Consider the following 20,421-nt stretch of genomic DNA (forward strand, 5'->3'; position numbering starts at 1 on the left):
GATTGCTCTTACCGGTAAGAGTGATGACTTTTATAGAGTATGACAATAGATAGAAATTTGCCTCATAGATGCATGAATATTTGGTGCAGAAGGAACTAAGCTCTCCTGTTTGTAAAGCCTCTACAAACTTTGAAATCCAGCACTACTTTACAAATTGACATGGTTTGAAAAGTTACAGCAAATTTATCACAGAAAATATGCCTTGGCAGAACTTTTGCTGGAAAATCATCAATGACCCAATTTTATGTTGAGTTCGTGTTTCATTGACACTTTATTGCAAATAGGAACATAGTTCCCATTTTTAAAGGTGTGTTATCCCTCTAAATTCCCCTCTTCTAAGCTAGTTTGATGAAGTTGGAATCCAGTATTTTTGTTTTTAACTCTGTAGTCTACATAACCTTTTTTAGTATCATTATATGTTCCATAAATAAAGGAACAATTACATGGGTTAAATTTGCAATCTTTATTCTCCTACTCTTAATCTATAAGAGAATTTAGTAGCATATATTTAATTGGTTGTTTTTCAAATATATTTCAAAATTATATTTCTATCTTTACTTGTTACGTATTTAAATATAGTTTTAGCGTCCTTTGTTTTACACACCTGACAATAGCCTGAATAAAAACATTCAAATAAGGATCCACATTTTCCCTATTACTTTTTAAGGCTCCAAAGTTCAGTGTTTAGCGAAACAGAATAATCACTTAATAAATACACTCAAAGTTATTATTTTAAGACAATTTTTTTAAAAAGTAGCCAGTACTAAAATAATTGAATTTAAGTATGAACCTACTTAGATGTTATTTTGGATGAGTGATGTGCCATAAGGCTTGCTTTATGAATGACAGCAAGGTCATGGGCACCTTAGTGGAGAATGAATCCTATTATTTGAGAGTTGACATTGCCAGCAAGACAGAAAAGTATCATACACTTTGTGAGTATGATATGGTCATTTAAGATAATTTTGTTATTCCCAGAAACATTTATCAAGATAATATATGGTGGCATGATTGATAATACAAATATAGTATATGCTTCTTTTCCAAACCTACAGGTTCCTTTTTTATCGGCTCGTTTAAAAGCCAGAATATGTAGTTAGGCACTCACAGGACAACTATGTATTTTGCCACAGGCACACCTACATAGGGTGCTGCTGATGAAAGACTGCACACAGCAACAACAATTCACCTAGCTGTTTTCCTTCTAGCAAGCCTATGATGGATGCAACGTTCATCTGTCATTGACCAGAGGTGTCATTTTTCTTTTTGTTTTGCAACTTGTCTGAACTTGATGCACTGGGTCACTTGTCACTCTGTGTGACCATTTGTGCAAGCAAACAAGGGCCTTTTTAGGGGGGAAGTAAATCTTTATACACTGTCAGAGTCTTTCCCCTTCTTATTAACATTGGAAGTTTGCATGGTATCATCCTATAGATTTGTAGCAGGTCATTTTTACTAGTAATAGCTTTAAAATTTTCTCGGTTAACCTAATCCAAAACCTTCCAGTGTTTTGTCTCAACTTTATCAAATGCAAGGCAATCTGGAGAGAAAAAATTAGTCGTACCCTTATACACATTGAATACCTGCTGCTAAGCAAATTCAACAGTGAGAAAGGTGGAAAGAGAGATCTTCTGAATCTAGTTTCAGGGAATATTATGGTTCATGAGACTTTGTTTCTATTGAGTGATAGTGAGAATGCATCCTGATTCACACAGTGAAATGCTCCTTTCTTCTGAGTAAAGTCAAGAAATGGGGTATAATGGAGTGACCAGACAGACACATTCTCAGTTTCTACTTAAAGTCTACATTGTCTATATTAAATATTCTTCTATCATGTACATTATCTCGGTAATAAGTACCCCCTAACTTATCAAGGATAGCTGTCTGCCTTTCTTTGCAAAAAACTTGTGTAAAATTGTTTGCTAATATGCAGAGGACAGCTGTTGTTCAAATATCACTTCAATAAATGAAACCTGACTTGATTAGATGATTTAATTCTAGTTACACTTTTTTTCTGGAAAAGAAGGTAATACCTAAACTTATTGATACTACAGTGATATATTATTGCAAGATAAAGAAAACTACTGCATCAAAAAATGAAGTACATGGGCTAAATTATTCTTAACAGAGCAATAAAATGTACCCATAAATACATGTGCTACAATTATTTAAAGTACATGGAGATGTAATTTGTTAAAATATTTACCTCAATTATTTGGCTTGCATATATTCAAAGTGTTAAGGCATCTGAACTCTTTTCTTTAAAATGTAAAAATATAAAAGAACTGTGGAGTCTTGCTGCAATTTTGGGAATATTTTCTCTCTTTTGCCATTTTTTATTCCTGTTTTGTAATGGCTTTTTAAAAATTACCTACAGAAGATGTCAAGCAGTGTAATACTGAAACTTTAATGTGATTATTCTGTGAAACAGTAAGACATACATCAGACACAGATTAGTCATTTCTCGGCCTTGACCAAAGAGTTGCTAACATTAAGATAACAGCTTAGTTACTTTTTCCATGCACTTTCTTTCCACTTGTGTATAGGGGAGCTGAGTAACCAGTTATTTGACATTGGCAAGTCTAAGGATTCACAGTACCAATTATTACAGTAATTTGAATGTTACTAAAACAGTAACTTTAAATATAATTTTAAAATTCATGACAACAATAGCATGAGTATGGTAAATGATATATAGCACAATTACAGTGAAAAATAGAAAACATCAGTGAGATATTGTATATTCATGTAATACTAATGATGTCTTGGGCTGTGTATAAAATATTGATAGAAAAACACCCAAAATGAAAACAAAAACAAAAACCCTCATTCATATTGTTCAACAAAAACTATTTGACTCTGATTTTTCCTGCCATCTGGTGGCAAGATCAAAACTTAGGCAATATATATTTAATCATATAAAAAATACACCATTATTTTAAATATTTTTACAACTGTCAAACAAAGTACACTCGAATCAATTTTATATGAACCCAGTAAGAGATTGTATAAGCCTAGTAATTTCATGTAAAATCTAAATATAATAGTTATTTTAATTGTATTGACAAGTAGCACCTCAAGGTTTAACGTAACATTTAAAACTATAAGACAAATACAATAAAAAATGAAACTCTCTCAAATGAACCTGAATGTGTAGGTCAATAGTTCTCGTTTTATGACATTGAATAATTTTTACAAATTAAGTAGATAGTATTGTAATATATTAATTCTTTCTATTAGAAAGTGAATTTTGGTTAAAATCTGAAAGATCATTTTTCAACAAGAATATGACAGAAATATGAATACTCTTACTTTTAATTTTTTATGACGTTAAGGGGTGGGGAAGAATAGCTCTTTCTAAAAATGTTTAAAAATAAAACGGGTAGTTTAAGATTAAAATAAATATAGTTTCACATAAACATTATATAAGTTAAATACTTTCAATGCATTCTTCTCAAATATGACTTCAATGTTTATTTTACAAAGTGCATTTAAAACTACTTTATTTAATATTTTCCATCCCATTGAACAATAATATTTAAAAGGCTGTATGTTAAACTAATATTTCTAAATGTTCAATATGTTTGATTAATAAAAATATTTTATAACCTCTTTACAATAACTTAGAAGTTATGAGATAGTAACATATATTACATGCTAATTTTAAGAAGGCAAGTTGAGTTAGTGATATCAACAGTTGGCAAACTCAATTCTTCATTTGAAGATTTTTTTTTTCAAAGTGATAATTTGTATAATTTCAATGTGAATAATTCTTATAGTTTGGTCTGAAGCTTATTAGAAATACATTTGTGTACAATTAAGAGTATTCTTAAGTTTAGAACTAAGTAATAAGAATTTTCTTAAATTCATAACTGTAAACCACTTTAAAAGTTACAAATTTTTCCAAATTTCAAGAAGTAAATATTTGTTTCATTTTATATATGGGAGAGGGAAAAATATCAGAAAAAGATTTAACCAATGTAGTAACTAAAAAATACTCTAAATTTCATGCTAATGAATATCTTTTCTTACCTAGTTGGCAATAGGCGATAGCTGAAATAGCTTGTGAGACAGCTGAATAGCTGATTCATGAAGGTCATATGGATACATATTCTGTCTACACAGCATAAACTGAAATGGAAATTTGGCAGCTACCCAATTTATGTGATCCTTGGCAATTCAGGCCTTAAAGTGGATTTAACACTTGTGAATGAGATGACTAAAAGTAAGGATGTTTGAGATGATATTCGAAATTATTTCATGCAATTCACAACTTAAGATCTCCTATGAAAAAAAAATTTTTAAAAAGAAAATATCCTCCTTTTTTAAATCCTCTGTGCTTATAAAGACATGCTTATAAAAATAAATTAGATATTCCAACATACAGGTTGCTTTGAATCAAGTTGATTTGGGGAGTAGGAGGTGGATAAAGTCTTAATATGGTAAAATCTATTATTCTGTGTTGAAGGCCCAAAGAATAATCTAATTCATAGTACTCTTGGAATTCTAAATCAATACAGGAGTCATTCATCAATTTTTTAGCATTCATATATCAGACACCCTGATTAAGTAAGAGATTTTAAAAGCACCATCTTTTAACCATTTAACTTTGAATGGGCCAGATACCAAATGATAATCATTCAACCATGTAAAACTAGAAGTCTGACATTAATCAAATAGAAAGATTTACATTTTGTAAATATTGATTGTTTAATAATCATTAATATATTGATTTAGGTAACTACATACCTAGATTTAGGTAACTACAACATACAGTAAAGCCTTTAGAAAATAACGTCATTGGTAAATTGTTCAATTGAAAAACAAAGTTATCATTTTAAAAAATAAAACAAAGAACCATGTTATATTTGGCTTTATTTACGTTTAGTATCTAGAATGCTACTTCAATGCTTTGTAGGGGTACATAAACAAACATAAGGCAAATATAATCCATTTGTAGAAAATGTTTAAAAAGATTCTTTTAACCTTTGAGCAATTTTGTAAGTTAAATCTTCATATATTCACTATGATGATAAATAAAACAACTGAGGCTAATGGACTCTAAGTTACTTGCTAACGTCAGCTAATAAGTGATAAAGCCAGGATACTCCAATTCAGGTTTTCAGATAGCAAGCATATTGCTTTGGGTAAGAAAAGCAGTATATTTATATATTGCTTATGTAAATATGCTTGCATTTTGGTATCAAAAATGGGTAGACCCCTGTCTCAAATTTCCCAATGACGTAACTGGTACCATTGAAAAAAAATCTGATAAGATTGTTGCTAGTGTGAATGAAGTGTTAGGACGAGTGGATGAATAGGAAAAATGGCAATTTTCTAGTTTCTCCCAGGTCAGTTATTCCACAAGCACAAATATACTCTTGTTCGTATATACCAATACATTGTATATTTCATCACTATCCAAGACAATTTTACAAATTTCAGTTTTGCAGCTCCTGTGCTCTCTCATGAGTAATCAAAATCTACACGCAGAGCAAACTCGTTGGAAGTTGCTAATACTAGGTAAGGAGCTGCAGTCAGTGGTGAAAGATTTGATATTTAGAAGAGGATGATTTGCCTTTTACATTTTTTTTTTTTTTTTTTTAGTGACTGACAATTCAAAAATAGTGCTTATGTTATAAAATTAAAGTAATTTAAATTTAAAGAACTTTTAATTGAATTGATGTTTTTGCCCAATGAATCCTTTGAAAATGGGACTAGAAAATATTTTGTTTAGATGAGGCATTTCTGCCAGATTAAAAAACATAATCTCAAATGTTCCTGTTTAATCAACTATTACATTTACTGAATGTAACATGACATAATGAACCTCTGATTATCCATTTGAAATGTTCTGACTTGAGAATAAAAATATACCTAATTGTAAGTAAGAGAAAATACATTTCTAACTATTCTTAATTTCTTCTCAAATATATTGGTCAACCAATCATTAGAGAAAGATAATTATTAGACAAAAAAAAAACGCTTATGTAGCTATGGAAACAAATATATACATCATATGTTAACTGGTGTATGCGAAGGTAACAAACAGATAGATAAACAAATAAATGTATTAACTGATGTAAAGGAAATGAAGAAAGTCACCTTGGTAAGTGACCAGGATCTAAGTATAACTGACTTTTAGTCTTAGTACTTCCACTGATCCATTATGCAGTCTTAGGTAAGACTTTATGCTTACAACCTGTTTCTTCAGTTGTGTTGATGTTACCTTAAGCTCTGTTTGAGGATGACATATTCAAATTTTATGAATAATTACTCTAGTCACAGAAGCATTATGTGCATGGGAAGATTCTGAGTTTGTGATATGGCATGCCTCATGTTTATAGGCAATGCTTCACGTTTATATCAAGGGAGTGAGTTTCCTTCTGTAATTTTTTCATAAAAAGAATACATCTTGGCTGTTAATTTAACATGTACACCAGCTTTTATTTGTGTCTCTCTTTAAATAAAGAAAATTCATGATCAAAAACATCTTCACTTAACTTTAGTATTATTCAACATATTATTGCCATATTAATTCAGAGAAAATATTATCAGTCAATTTTAACTATTGTTGCTATTTAAATCATACAAAATCTATTTAATAGGAGGTATATATTTTTTTGAATTTTGATTTCATTCGCTAATGTACTCCAGTAGAATTATTTATTTTTCATCTTACATATGTTGTACACCTGAAACTTAGATTTCTGACTTTTTGTCTTCCCTTTCTTTGAAGAAAGATCCTCTAGCCTGTCAGGTTTGTTACTAGAATCCTCCCACTTCTCTGCCTTGTCATCACCAGAAATCACTTTTGCTTATTGATATGTCATAGTTGATCATATTTTGGTGGTATCTGTGATATTTTGATACATGCATACAATGTTGAAGGATTAAATCAGGGTAATCGGGATATCCATCACTTCAAATATTTATTTTTTCTTTGTTTCGAGAACATTCTGATTCCTTCAGTACTTTAAAAAATATAATATGTTATTGTTGACTATAGCTTTCCTGCTTTACTATTGAATACTAGAACTTGTTCCTTTTATTTAATCATATTTTTGTACTCATTAGCCAACTCCTCTTCATTCTCTTCTTCTGCTACCTTTCTCAACCTCTGAAAATTATTTTTTGACTCACCATCTCCCAGCTCTTAATAAAATTCATTTGTGTCTGGAGCACTAATATCATCACCCTTCCAGCACCTGCTTTTTTATTTTATGTATGTATAATTTTGTTCTGACTCTATAAATATCACCTAAGGACCCATTGCTTTTCCAGCGTGTCACTTACTGTCATGTTTGATGTGGTATTAGGAAAAAAAGGCCACGTAAGATGATAAATGAGTTGCAGTTAAAAACACATACTCATATCTCTAAACACTTTCTCAAAGTTTGAAAAGGAGATAATGTAGCTACTGAAATATTAAAAGTAAGTAGGATTCACACTAGATCTTTTGATACAAAAGAAATTCTCCACAGAATGCTGATTATTACACTTTGTGTTTTATTTCCTATAATACACCAAAAGTAGTAATGATGAGTTGCAATTGTTTACAATTCTCTCTAAAAAGTTAAGATTTGGCCAGGCGCGGTGACTCAAGCCTGTAATCTCAGCACTTTGGGAGGCCCAGACAGGCGGATCACGAGGTCAGGAGATCAAGACCATCCTGGCTAACACGGTGAAACCCCGTCTCTACTAAAAAACACAAAAATCTAGCCCGGCGAGGTGGCGGGCGCCTGTAGTCCCAGCTACATGGGAGGCTGAGGCAGGAGAATGGCATAAACCCGGGAGGCGGAGCTTGCAGTGAGCTGAGATCCGGCCACTGCACTCCAGCCTGGGCGAGACAGAGCTAGACGCCGTCTCAAAAAAAAAAAAAAAAAAAAAAGGTTAAGATTTTTTCCAAACAATAACTAGTAACCTTTGTAGCAGGCAAACAGTAAATGCTATTAATGTTAGTAGAGATGAAATAAACTAGATAGTCAAATCAATAGTGTGAAGAAAATAAATAACAGAGGAATTGAAAGAAATACAGGATCTGAATCACAAATTTCCTGAAGATTTACTTGACAGCCTAAAAAGTGATTTTTGCATTCAATAAAGGTTTTATGATTTCCTTAGATAACTTTAATAATCTTAAAGAATAAATTTTTCTCCAAATCAATTTTGATTTGATTAATAAAATATTTAATCCTGGCAGAGCATGGTGACTCACACCTGTAATCCTAGAACTCTGGGAGGCCAAGGCAGGTGAATCACTTGAGCTCAGGAGTTTGAGAACAGCCTGCGCAACATGGCAAAACCCTGTCAATAAAAAAATACAAACATTAACGAGACATGGTGGCACATACCTGTAGTTCCAGCTACTCAGAAGTCCGAGGTGGGAAGATCGCTTGAGTCTGGGAGGTCAAGGCTGCAGTGAGCTGAGATAGCATCACTGCACTGCAGCCCAGGAGATACAGTGAGATTTTGTCTCAAACAACCAAAAACACCCCTAATTCTTATCACATATAACTTTTCAGAGACATTAGGCAGGATTTCATCAATTCAGTTCAATAATGTTTTTACTTCTACTTTTCAAAATGTTAAGAATTTTTGGTGTAGAATGTTTTAAACCAATGTAAAGAAATTATTATAATCCTGGATGCATCTTTCTGATAGATTTTCTAATTCTGCAAATAGAAAAGTCAAAGAAATCAACTGGATAAATGTTTGGCTCCATTTTCCTAACATATTCAGGAACTAGTCATATAGTGCTCATCTTTGTGTCAGGACTTACGTTTTTGGGCATTTTTCCAAAAATATAATGAAGCATGTGGAGCTATAATTTGCAAATCAATTCTCAGAAAAAAAAAGTGAGAAGAAAGAATAATATTAATAGTCATTTTGGACCATGCTTATGCAACTTGAAGTTTACTATGTATCTATTTTTCTACCATTTAGCCATGAAGAAAATAATATAAACTCATTTACTCCTTAAATCTTACCACTTGATAAAATCAAGTTAAATGATTATTCACAATTTAAAGGCATAATAGCCTTTGCACAGTTTCCAGTTCACTGGTTGACCATAACCTGGAAACCAGCAATTTGAATTATAATATACTTTCCTGTTTGATCACTGTTTTACATTTTAACCAAAACTTTACCATATGCTATGCAGTTTAATATACACAAAGCTCTATGGATAGACAAAGATTTGTCCCTATTCAAAAACAAGGAAGCTGAGGATCAAAAAGGAAGTCGAAAGAGCCAGGGCTTCAGCTTCCTGGGTTCAGGTGTTATTTTGTGACTACCTGTAACTGACACCTAAGTACTCCAAAGTGCAAAACTGAGTCACATAGCTTCATGAAAATGCCAATACTCATACATAGAGATTGCCTTACATTTCAAACCAAGAGAAGTCCCAAAACATACAGTTGAACAGCAGGGTTATTTATTCCAATACTTTTAAAATACTTCCCTTTCTTTAAAATTATTTATCAGCCCAAATGGAAACTTAAAATTCATCGGGTAAAGGAATGTTGCTTATTTAAAAAAGGGTGATGTGCTTCAATAAGCTTCATCCTAAATGCCATGTAATAGACATGATCTTCTATACATGGGATGTGAAATGAATTGCCGATTAAATATGTTGATAAATGTTCTTGGTAAGCAGTCTGCAGCTGCCTTATGTTTCAGTCATTTGCATCCTTAATTCAAACAGAGTGAAAATTCAATGATATCCACTGAACGTCCTACTGTGTCCCTCCAGGAAGGACACAATACCACAGTATAAAGACAGGTTGTAACTTTTTCAAAATTATAATGTTGCCCCTTGAAAAAAGCACATTTTTGGTGGGTAATTTTCCATCATGAATATGTATTTTTGATGCATAAATACTTGGAAAGCTTTTTTTTTTTTTTTACAGCTGTCTTCCCTTCTTTTAAAGAAGACAAACTTCGATGCATAATTTAGGAGACTTATGCATGAAGAGATAGTATTTTGTGAATTATAATCAAGCAAAGGCCTTGAAAAAACAATGGAGATGTCTGCCATTACCACCTTCCTTTAAATTATGTACAAACCTTTTGGGACCTAAACAATGACATTCAGACAAGGGTTAAATCCACTTTAGAATACATAATCTATTACTGTTCAGCTAATTCATATACTATTAGGGTATATTTGATTCATACAGAAAAAAAAAAAAACTAAAGCACATTGAGAAAGTGGATTTGTTTCACGCTTATGTATGACAAATTTAAGATTTATTATATTCTTCTCTGAATCTTATTTCTCATTTAATTCTACATTGTTCAACTCTTTTACAATTTATGTTAACCATCTTGGACATAAAGACTAGTGTTTCAGCAGTAGGATTTGGAGGTTTTAGGAAGATTCTACTGCCTAGCCATATTGTTAAAATGATGTGATATTCAGGCTTCTGAACATCTCTTTTGATATTTAACTCTCTCAAAGTCTCTGTCTGATATTTTTAAGCATTGGTGATAACCAATATATATTAATAATCTCTCTCTTTGTGAATATACGATGTCTCATACAAGACTAGCCCCTTAACATTTATAAAGCATTTTCCCATATAGCATTAAGCATTGACATGTTATTTATTGGATGACTTTTTTCTCATAAAAATATACCTTATTACTGAAGCATTCTGAGGAATTTAAAAAAGATATATGGCCTGATTTTCAGCGAATATTACATTTTCAGGATATCATTACTGCAATATTTTATAGTATAGCATATAATTTAGGGAGCTGAAATTAATCAAGTAACAAGAAATGACAAAATTTTACATATAACAACTGTGACTTCTGGAGTCTTCCCAAGGAATTTGATGTGAAGAAGCCAACATGTCCCTGAAAGAATGTGAGGAACTAATTTTCCATGATCACTGATACTGACACTAGCTCCACAGGATCATTACAGACTCTTATTTTTGAAATTAGAATAGCTATGGTCTGTGCTTTGGTCTGGCTGGTTTCCTTTAAATCACATTTATTCTTCCTCACAGTCTGGCACTCTTAATTAGTCATGTTCCTTAGATCTTTATTTTAAGTGGATCTGTAATAATAAAGGCCTGTTCTAAAGAAGAAAGTAGGCATCATGTGTGAATACCTACTCTAGTAGAAAAGTTCACCTTTTTAGCATGTAACCACACTGGACCCACAGTAAAGGAGATACGAGGGGTTTGGTGAAAAATTGTTGAGAAAGAACATCAACATAGCTATAGTGATAGCTAGCTAGCTAGCTAGCTAGATAGATAGATAGCAGTTGTTCAACTCACAAGGTCTCAAAATATCTATGATGGAAATCCTCATCTCTTTCCACGGAGAAAGGTGTCTGAGTTCTTCCACCAAGGCCTTGATTACTTGTATTTTCAGATGTCCTGTGTTTACTAGCCCTTGCTCTTATGATTAGAAATTTCTTCCATCTTAATGAACTTCTTCTCACTACTGTAGTTTCTACACATTTTCACTTAATGTTTTACTTTTTTTAAATAATCACCAAAGTATTGAATCTGCAGTTCTACTCTTTTCCATTTTTTAACATCTCTCTTTCCTCAGCACTCAGAATCTACATTCTGCGTTCATTATTCTAAGGCAATAATTGTTCAAAGATTTACCAGACACCTCCTCATATTCAAAGCTTATCACTACTTTAGTTTTTTGTAATGAAGTTTTTTATTTTATTTATTTATTTATTTATTTATTTATTTATTTATTTATTTATTTAATTTATTTTTGAGACAGTCTCACTCTGTCGTCCAGGCTGGAGTGCAGTGGCGCGATCTCGGTTCACTGCAAGCTCTGCCTCCGGGATTCACGCCATTCTCCTGCCTCAGCCTCCTAAGTAACTGGGACTACACGTCCGGCTAATTTTTGGTATTTTTAGTAGAGACAGGGTTTCACCATATTAACCAGGATAGTCCCGATCTCCTGACCTCGTGATCCACCTACCTAGGCCTCCCAAAGTGCTGGGATTACAGGTGGAAGCCACCACGCCTGGCGGTTTTTGTAACTATTTAGCTTTGAAAATAGTTTTGTAACTATTTAGCTTTGACCTTTGTTCCTTAAAACTCGCTTCTGAAGCTTCTTACTGCATTCTTGTCAGTGTTAGAATTTGCTGTGGTTTCATCCTTGGATTTCTGTTTGGAATGGCTTTTCTTCTCCCTGTTAAACACCTGTTCAACTTCTCAGAATCAACTAAAATTGAACATATATAAAACTATCCTGCCATCCCTCCCTCATCCCTCCCACTTTCCTCCCTCCTTCCCTTCCTTCCTTTTCCCATAAAACATATAATTTTATTCCTAACATATATTACAATATAATTATGTACTTTTTCCTCTATATATTTTGTATGCCACTGTTATTCTTCCAGGGACAAGGTCAGTACCTGATATATAGTGAACACTTAGCATTAATGAATAAAGAATGAATGGATTAATTAATTAATGGTAGGTCCTGGGCATGGCTGATGATCTAAAAATGTTACTCATCCTTTGACATAATTTTCAATTCAAATGCTCATATTCCTAGTTTTCCTCATCTTTAAACTCAAAAAAAATGTAACTCGAATTCATTTTAATCTCAGGAGAAACAGAAAACAGAAATTAACACAGATAACCGTTTTCCTGTATTCAACTCAATTTTACTACAACCCTGACAATAAAGTAATGCTAGCCATATTTTCTCAGCCTAAGCAATGTTCATAATGTTATGTGCCTGAGTTTGCATCACAAGCGAGTTGCAGAACACAAAGTGGAACTCAAATATTTCATCCCAAAATTGTGCATTAAGTTATAATGAAGTGAAGATGTAAGAGAAAGTTGCTTTGAGGAACTGAGATTTAAGCTGAGCTCTGAAGAATAAAGAGCTTGCCTGGGAAGATATGGGGAAAGAAACTTCTAGGCAGAAAATAGAACCAAAACAACGACCTAAATTAAAATAGCACTTTTTATAGGTTTAAGAATGAAGAAGTAAATGAAAAAATGAAATAACTCCTGGAGTGAAATAATGGCAGAGGTAGGCAAGAAATACATCATTTGGAACCTTAAAATTCATGGTACAAATTTACATTTTCCTCCAATTGCCATAGAAATCCATTAAAAGGTTTTAAGCTGAATAGTAATATGATCTGTGTTTTGTTTTCAAAACATCATTGTAATCAATGCATAGAAATTAGCTTAGAGAGAACAGATATCAAAGATGGGGAAAGTTAGGAATAACTAAGAAATATATGAAAGTCATATTTAGTTGGTTTTGGAAGACAGAGGTATGAGAAAATAAACTTCTCATAATATAGTCGATATCATTTTAATTTTCTGAATCACGGTCATGTATTCCTATCGATGTAATAAAGAAAGAGATGTTTAAAGTAGGAAGAATTGTTTCAAGGCTACATGACTATACAGAAGTTTTTTCTGGAAACAGGGACCTATGTGAGGTGTAAACATAAAGACCCAGAGACTGTCACATAAAAGCCATCTTCTGTATGGCCCTAAAAGATAAAAAGACTTAAAGATAAGAAGTCCTGAAGATTTTACTCTACCATTATTGAATTCTATAATTGTATATAAATGTGTCTGGATTTCATGCAACATTAAGCAAATAACCTAATTTTTTCTAGTATCAGTTTCATGTATATTAATTAGGAAGATTATATACAACCAGTGGTTTTCTAATTGATCCTGGGAGTTCTAAATATTCTGTAGGAATAGCAGGGTCTTCAAATTGGATAATCATTGACTGTATTGGCAAGGATCCTCATCCATATCCCAATCAAATAACTCAATTTTTTTCTCTTGTATATGTTAGACATATAATGAGGCTAAAGAACATTGAAAACCAAGTGCTAAATTGTCTCTGAGGTTACTTTCAGATACAATGTATGTAGATCTATTATTGACTCTCTTTTCTGATTTTTTATATTTATTCATATGTGTTCTCCTGTATGCTATTACCACATAAATACAGAAAATTTCCATTTTGTATTTCGAATGTAGTCTTGCTTTCTAAATATGGATGATTATTTCTAACTGCAAATGTTTATCTGAAACTCTTAAAAAGATCCCAAACTCAACATACAACAAATAAAATACTTGATTTCTCTTTATTTAATTTTTAATACATAAGCCAGAGACCCAGAAAAGTCATTCTATATTTTTCATTTGCTTTATTTCAAGGTCCATCCTTGGGCCCTATATTCTACCTTCTAAATATTTACCAAATCTACTCTACTCATTTTGACTACTTACTGCCTTCATGATAAGCATCAATATTTCTTTGGAGGGTATTATATAGTTTCCTGAAGAGCTTCTTGCCTCTAATTTCCTCCTCTTCCCCAATATATTTATCCCAACTTTATCTCAAAACTATCTTCTATATGAAGCTGATCACTTTTATTTCCTTATAATGGCTTCACAATTTATCCAGGACACACTTCACAGTTTGACATAGCTGACATCTCAGGTATTCATCACTCACTCCATGCCAATCACATTTTTGTTGTTTTAATGCGAATCCAGTATTTGCAACAAGTCAGTCTGTGACGTAATCAAAATGCAACTTAGTTTTTGTCTCCAACTACTTTTCTTTTTTGTTGTTATTGGGTTTTTTGTTTGTTTGTTTTTGTTTGAGACAGAGTTTTGTTCTTGTCTCCTAGGCTGGAGTTCAGTGGCAGATCTTGGCTCACTGCAACCTCTGCCTCCCTGGTTCAAGTGATTCTCCTGCCTCAGGCTCCTGAGTAGCTGTGATTACAGGTGCCCACCACCACACCTGGCTAATTTTTGTATTTTTAGTAGAGACGGGGCTTCGCCACATTGGCCAGGCTGGTCTCGAACTCCTGACCTCGGGTGATCCACCTGCCTCAGCCTCCCAAAGTGTTGGGATTACAGGTGTGAGCCACCGTACCAGGCCTCCAACTACTTTTCAAAAACATTTTTAAATGAAGATTATGTTTCCCTATCCATGGAAGCAAATTCTAGCAGGCCTATTAACTCTCTGCTCTTTCTTAAGTAAGAGATAGCTCTATGATCTCTGAAATCTGAAAACATAGCCTCAATTTTGTATTAGAATGTAAGTCTCCATCCAAGATGAACCTGACTTACCATCAAATCTTCTCCCATATGACTGCACAGGCCAACCTCAGGCTGGAAGATTAGATGGTACCCTGGACCTGGAAGAAGCTAGAAGTTGATTGTTTCTACTGGGGCGACTTTGTGAGTGAGTTGCCAGCTAGGATCTTCTCCTACCTGTAGTTTCCCTTTGTGAGCTTGAGGTGATAGAGGTAGCACCACTTTATCCCTCACTTTAATAGGAATAGATGCCTACAGGTTGGTAACTACTCTTTTCAAAGAAAGTTCTTCATAAACTCTCCTCCTCAGTCTTCTCTCTCAGCCCATAAATAGTTTCAAACTGGATTATTGGTGTTCAGAAATTTCCCTCATACATCTGCATGTGATGATTCAGTTTGTCAATTTTAAATACAACTTTTTCGGGATTTTGGTATTTAGTTGAAGTTTCAATATCAGTATGCATGATCTGATTTACTCTTTAGCACAACCCCATAAGAGAGACAAATCTAATCATCTTTATGCACTTGTGGAAACTGAGGTTAAGATAAATTAAATATATTTTCCTAAGTTGTAGACCTCATAAATGACTAAAGTAGAAATCAATTCCAGGGCCGGGCACAGTGGCTCATGCCTGTAATCCCAGCACTTTGGAAGGCCAAGGCAGGGTGGATCACGAGGTCAGGAGATCGAGACCATCCTGACGAACATGGTGAAACCTCATCTCTACTAAACATACAAAAAATTAGCTGGATATGTTGGTGCACACCTGTAGTCCCAGCTACTCGGGAGGCTGAGGCAGGAGAATTGCTTGAATCTGGGAGGCGGAGATTGCAGGGAGCTGAGAGCACACCACTGCACTCCAGCCTGGGTGACACAGTGAGACTCTGGCTTAAAAAAAAAAAAAAAGAAAAAGAAAAAATCAATTCCAGGCACTGGACTCTGAGTCCATGACCCTAAACACTGGACTATGACTTCCTATCCAATTTCTTTTATGATCTTGCCTCTGTCTACTTTTAAAGCTATTTTCCTGTTTTCAATGCATCCCAACATCATTGACTTTCTAAGAACTCTTTCCATTTACCAAACTTTCCTCACCTCCTGCCTTCACACTGACCATTTTCTCTACCGGAAACAACCTTCTTTTTTTTATTTTATTTTATTTTTTTGATATAAAATACCTAATGAATTCTTGTTCAAGACAGCTACTTTCTTAACCTCACCAAAAGACTTAAAGCATTTCCTTCAACATGTATGTGTATAACATGATTATAGTATTTTCATATTTTCTAATACTCTATTTACATTTCTGTCTTGCCTGCTATAACTTTGGGCTCAAGGCAGAGACTGTGTTTATTTATCAAGCCCTACCAAGAAAAATTTTTGTTGAATGAGTAAGTGATAGACTGTATGTAGGCTCCCACTAATGAAATTAAATGCTGCTAAAAATTCTAGAGAGTAAATCCTTGGAAATAATTTAGTCCAACAAACTCATTGAAGAGTCTGGAAAATTTAAAACCAGGGAGAAAAAGTTACTTGTTGGTAGAACCCAATACTGTATTTTTAAATTGGAGCACTCTCTTCCCCCACATTTGGGGATATTTTGAATTTCTTATGTGTGCAAAGTTTTCATTGTGCAAAATCATGTGGTACAATGCCAGTATACAGAGCCCTTTTTCCCATCTTCCTAAGACCTAGCAGATGTGACCAAGCTGTGCCAGTACCACCTGGGACTCATTCCTAAGTGGTAAGACGGTCTTATTTATGTAAAGGTTGTAACTACAATCCATAGCAGGTGCCTAGTTTACTGCATTTAAGGTCATTACAAAAGCACTTTGCGAGGTTCTTAGATGTCATAAAGTTTTGATCTTTTTTTATACTTCTGTCACACTAGTCGCACCAACAACATTAACTTGGACTGCTCCTTCTCCTTGTTGTTATCAACTATTAAAGTCAATGGTTTTTGTTATCTATAACTTTTACCACGAGTCCTCTTTAGAGCTAATGTATAAATTCTGAATGAGTAAACTAAGGAACTCATGTTAATATCAGTCAAGAAGAATGAATTAAAAATAGGTGTGAGACAAAGAGATTTCTTACCTTCATGTTCAGTATAAATTTGTGCTAAACAATCTGATTCCCAAGTTTTTCTAATAAAGATTTATAAGTATTAGATTTATATCAAGAATAGTTTTCATTTTCTTTTTTTTAGAAAAATGATTCTCTTTAGTAAAATGCTCTTATTTTGTAACGGCTAGCTCAATCTTAGTGTTAAATTTTAGTTTTCAAGTTTTGCTTGTGGTTATATAGGTAACCACATATAGTAAAAGCATAGGTGATTTTCTCTTTTTTATTTTATTTCAGGAAAAGTAAACCAAATGGTGGAAAAGTAAAGAAAATTTTTGATCTGCTGAGGATAGAAAATTGATTATTTCATTTATAAAATAAGAACAGGCTGAACTGAAAAGCATGCCACATGTGTTTTAAAAGTACTGTCCATGTCTTATGTTTTGATATTTTTGAATGATAAACTGTCTATTCCTTTCTGGGAAAGAGAATGTGTGATTATGCATATGAATAGCTAAATGATGTAATATTACTTCCTGTCTTTGGGAGACCTTCGCTCTTGTTAGTACCGCTATCCCATTCAACTGTAACTCTGTATAAGCTTTCAAGAATGTTTTTAGTCATGGACCTTCACCTTCCAGTGATTTCATCCAGATATAGTTTCCATAACTTTTACTGGTTTAAACAGAAGAAAAGAGCAGACCATCTGAACAAAATAAAATGTCACCATTAAATTGGTTTTTGTAGCTTAAGGTATAGTGTAATGATATTTTTCTAGCAGCTGCTTTCACTTGGATTTAAAGTTTAGAGAAAGCTTTGCATCTGATACAAAATAATAAAGTGCAGGTTGAGTTACTTCCTTCTTTTGTGTTCCAAACATAAGGAATATTTTTGTGCTTTTTCCATGGTGACTTATGATCATGAAGATTTTTGTGTTAACCTAAATCATTGTCTATATGTGCTTAATGAAGTATATGCAAAAAATGCTTTTGAAGAAAGTAAAATCATTTCTTCTAATGAATATAAGAATTACATGGATAAATTTCTATTATTTCTCACCTACAATTTACTCCCCTTTACAAAATGGCTTAATTGTTAATGTAAAATGAGATGTATTGGTGATAAATCTATTGTAATTGCCAAGAGGTAAGGAGTTCTTACATATAGTGAGAGAAATGAATTTTAGTTCCAAATCATGTTGATAGTTTGTCCTATTCATGAAGAATACAAATGTTAGAAAAGTGTAAACATTTAACATAATATAAAATAATGTTTATGTGGTATTAGATTTTTTTAGTTGTTAATGAAATAAAAAGGATAAAATGAAACAAAACATTAAATATTCTAAACAAAAATTAATTTGGAAATGCTTTTATCAGTTCTATCATTAGTACAGAGAATATGTACTCGCCAATTACTAAATTTATTAGTAGATAATCTAACAAAGAATGAAAAGGAGAGAAAACTTGTTAGGAGATTTCTTAAGTGCCTGGGATTCTACTATATTTATAATTTTAAAGAATTCACAAATGCTCTTTTGTTTCCATTCTCAGAAGTTTCAATGTCAGAATTAAATAAGGAGAAGTGTTTTCCTTCAAAACAATATTCTTAACAAACTTCATTTTTATTTATATTAATTTGGTCAAATTTATCTTCCTAATCAAAAATACATTTTATTCTAGATTTGAACTAAGCTGTGTGATGAAGCATTTCTGGAGACATATATGATCCTGTGAACAGAAGAAGACAGTAACAGTCGTAAAACATTGCTAAAACAAACAAATAGATAAAACAAATTCTGGAAGTTGAGAAGATGGGAGAGTACAGACTGTGCCTTTGTGGATGGGTCTTATCTTTGCCGTGCCCTAATGGTTTAACTTAAAGTATCATGAATGTAAGACTATGACTGTCAGTTGATGCTAAAAACATAAGGCTCATATACAGATCATGGCTAATAGTTACTAACTTGTGGTACATAGCAAGGTTTATACACACAAATCCCAGAACTCCTCTCCAATTATCTTTTTTTTTTTAACACTTATCTTTTAGCAATAATCCTTAGCATTAGCTCTAGAAGAATACTCTAAAAGAATAAAAGCAGGCCCAGCTCAACCCGTCCCCATTCACCCATTAGGCTGCCTAAGATTTTAATTCTTTCTCTTTATAGACTGTACTTGACATCTTTTTAAAATAATTGGATTTCACATGTAAAGTTATTTGGGTCAGAGGGAAAAATAGATTATGATTATCTACTGGCTTGCACCCAGTAAAGATGGGAACACTGATAGTGGACAGGAAAAAAAAGAGAGATGGGCCTATTTTAATAGGCTTTCCAAAAGGCAAATACACTGAAATAGGAAATTAGGATGTTTTAATTATGTATTCCAGCAAAAACTTTGAGGTTCATAACCAGCAATACACAAATAGGCTGCTTTTTGAAGCTTATTAAACATGGACTAAGTCATTTTCCCCCATCTTCTGTAATGTTTCTTTTCTGTCCTGGATCATAAGTATTAATGCTTATGAGTAGCCTTGCAGGTGAACTGATATAAACTATGTTGTTGGTTCCCACACCCCCAACAGTTTTTCTGGTTAGCGATCAGAGTGACTGCTTGACTCACTATTATTTTAAAAGGCTGGCAACTTTTCTGATTCATTATATTTATATTTCACTTATTAAACAGATACATAAAGCTTTAAAAGGACATAAGGACATCCCTAAAGGAGACACATTCAAGTATCTTTTTTCAGTGCAAGATTTTTAATGAAATGTTGGAAATGTTGCTTAATGCAATACATCTTGTCTTTCTATGGCATAAATAAACACGTCTATGCGGGAAGAATCAAAAGACCTTGAAATTTACAGTGATGTTAAAAAAGTAAACCTTAGATTTGTGAGACAATAATACCAGGTTTTTCAGGGATAAAAATAGAAATTGTGTTAGCAACCTATCCCAATGGCTTTATATCCTCATGAGAGAAACAGAGAATGAAAGCGTTATGAAATCTAGACCTGGAATTGCTAGAGTGCAACAAAATCCCCAATTCCCCCAACCAAAAAGAAACAGTCTAAACCATCCATATTTCTATGCATATTTTTCCTGGTTTCTAGGGAAACATACTTTTATACATAAGGCTGGCTGGGGAAATCTTTTTTTAGATCCCTTATTCCAATACAAATTTGCTGCTTCTAATTGTAAAAAGCACATTAGGATTAGTGGATCTTCAAATCATCTGACTTTCAGGTTTTTTTTTTTTTCTTTTGGTATCT

Source organism: Rhinopithecus roxellana, chromosome 6, assembly GCF_007565055.1.
Source record: "Rhinopithecus roxellana isolate Shanxi Qingling chromosome 6, ASM756505v1, whole genome shotgun sequence".
NCBI classification, from domain to species: Eukaryota; Metazoa; Chordata; class Mammalia; order Primates; family Cercopithecidae; genus Rhinopithecus; species Rhinopithecus roxellana.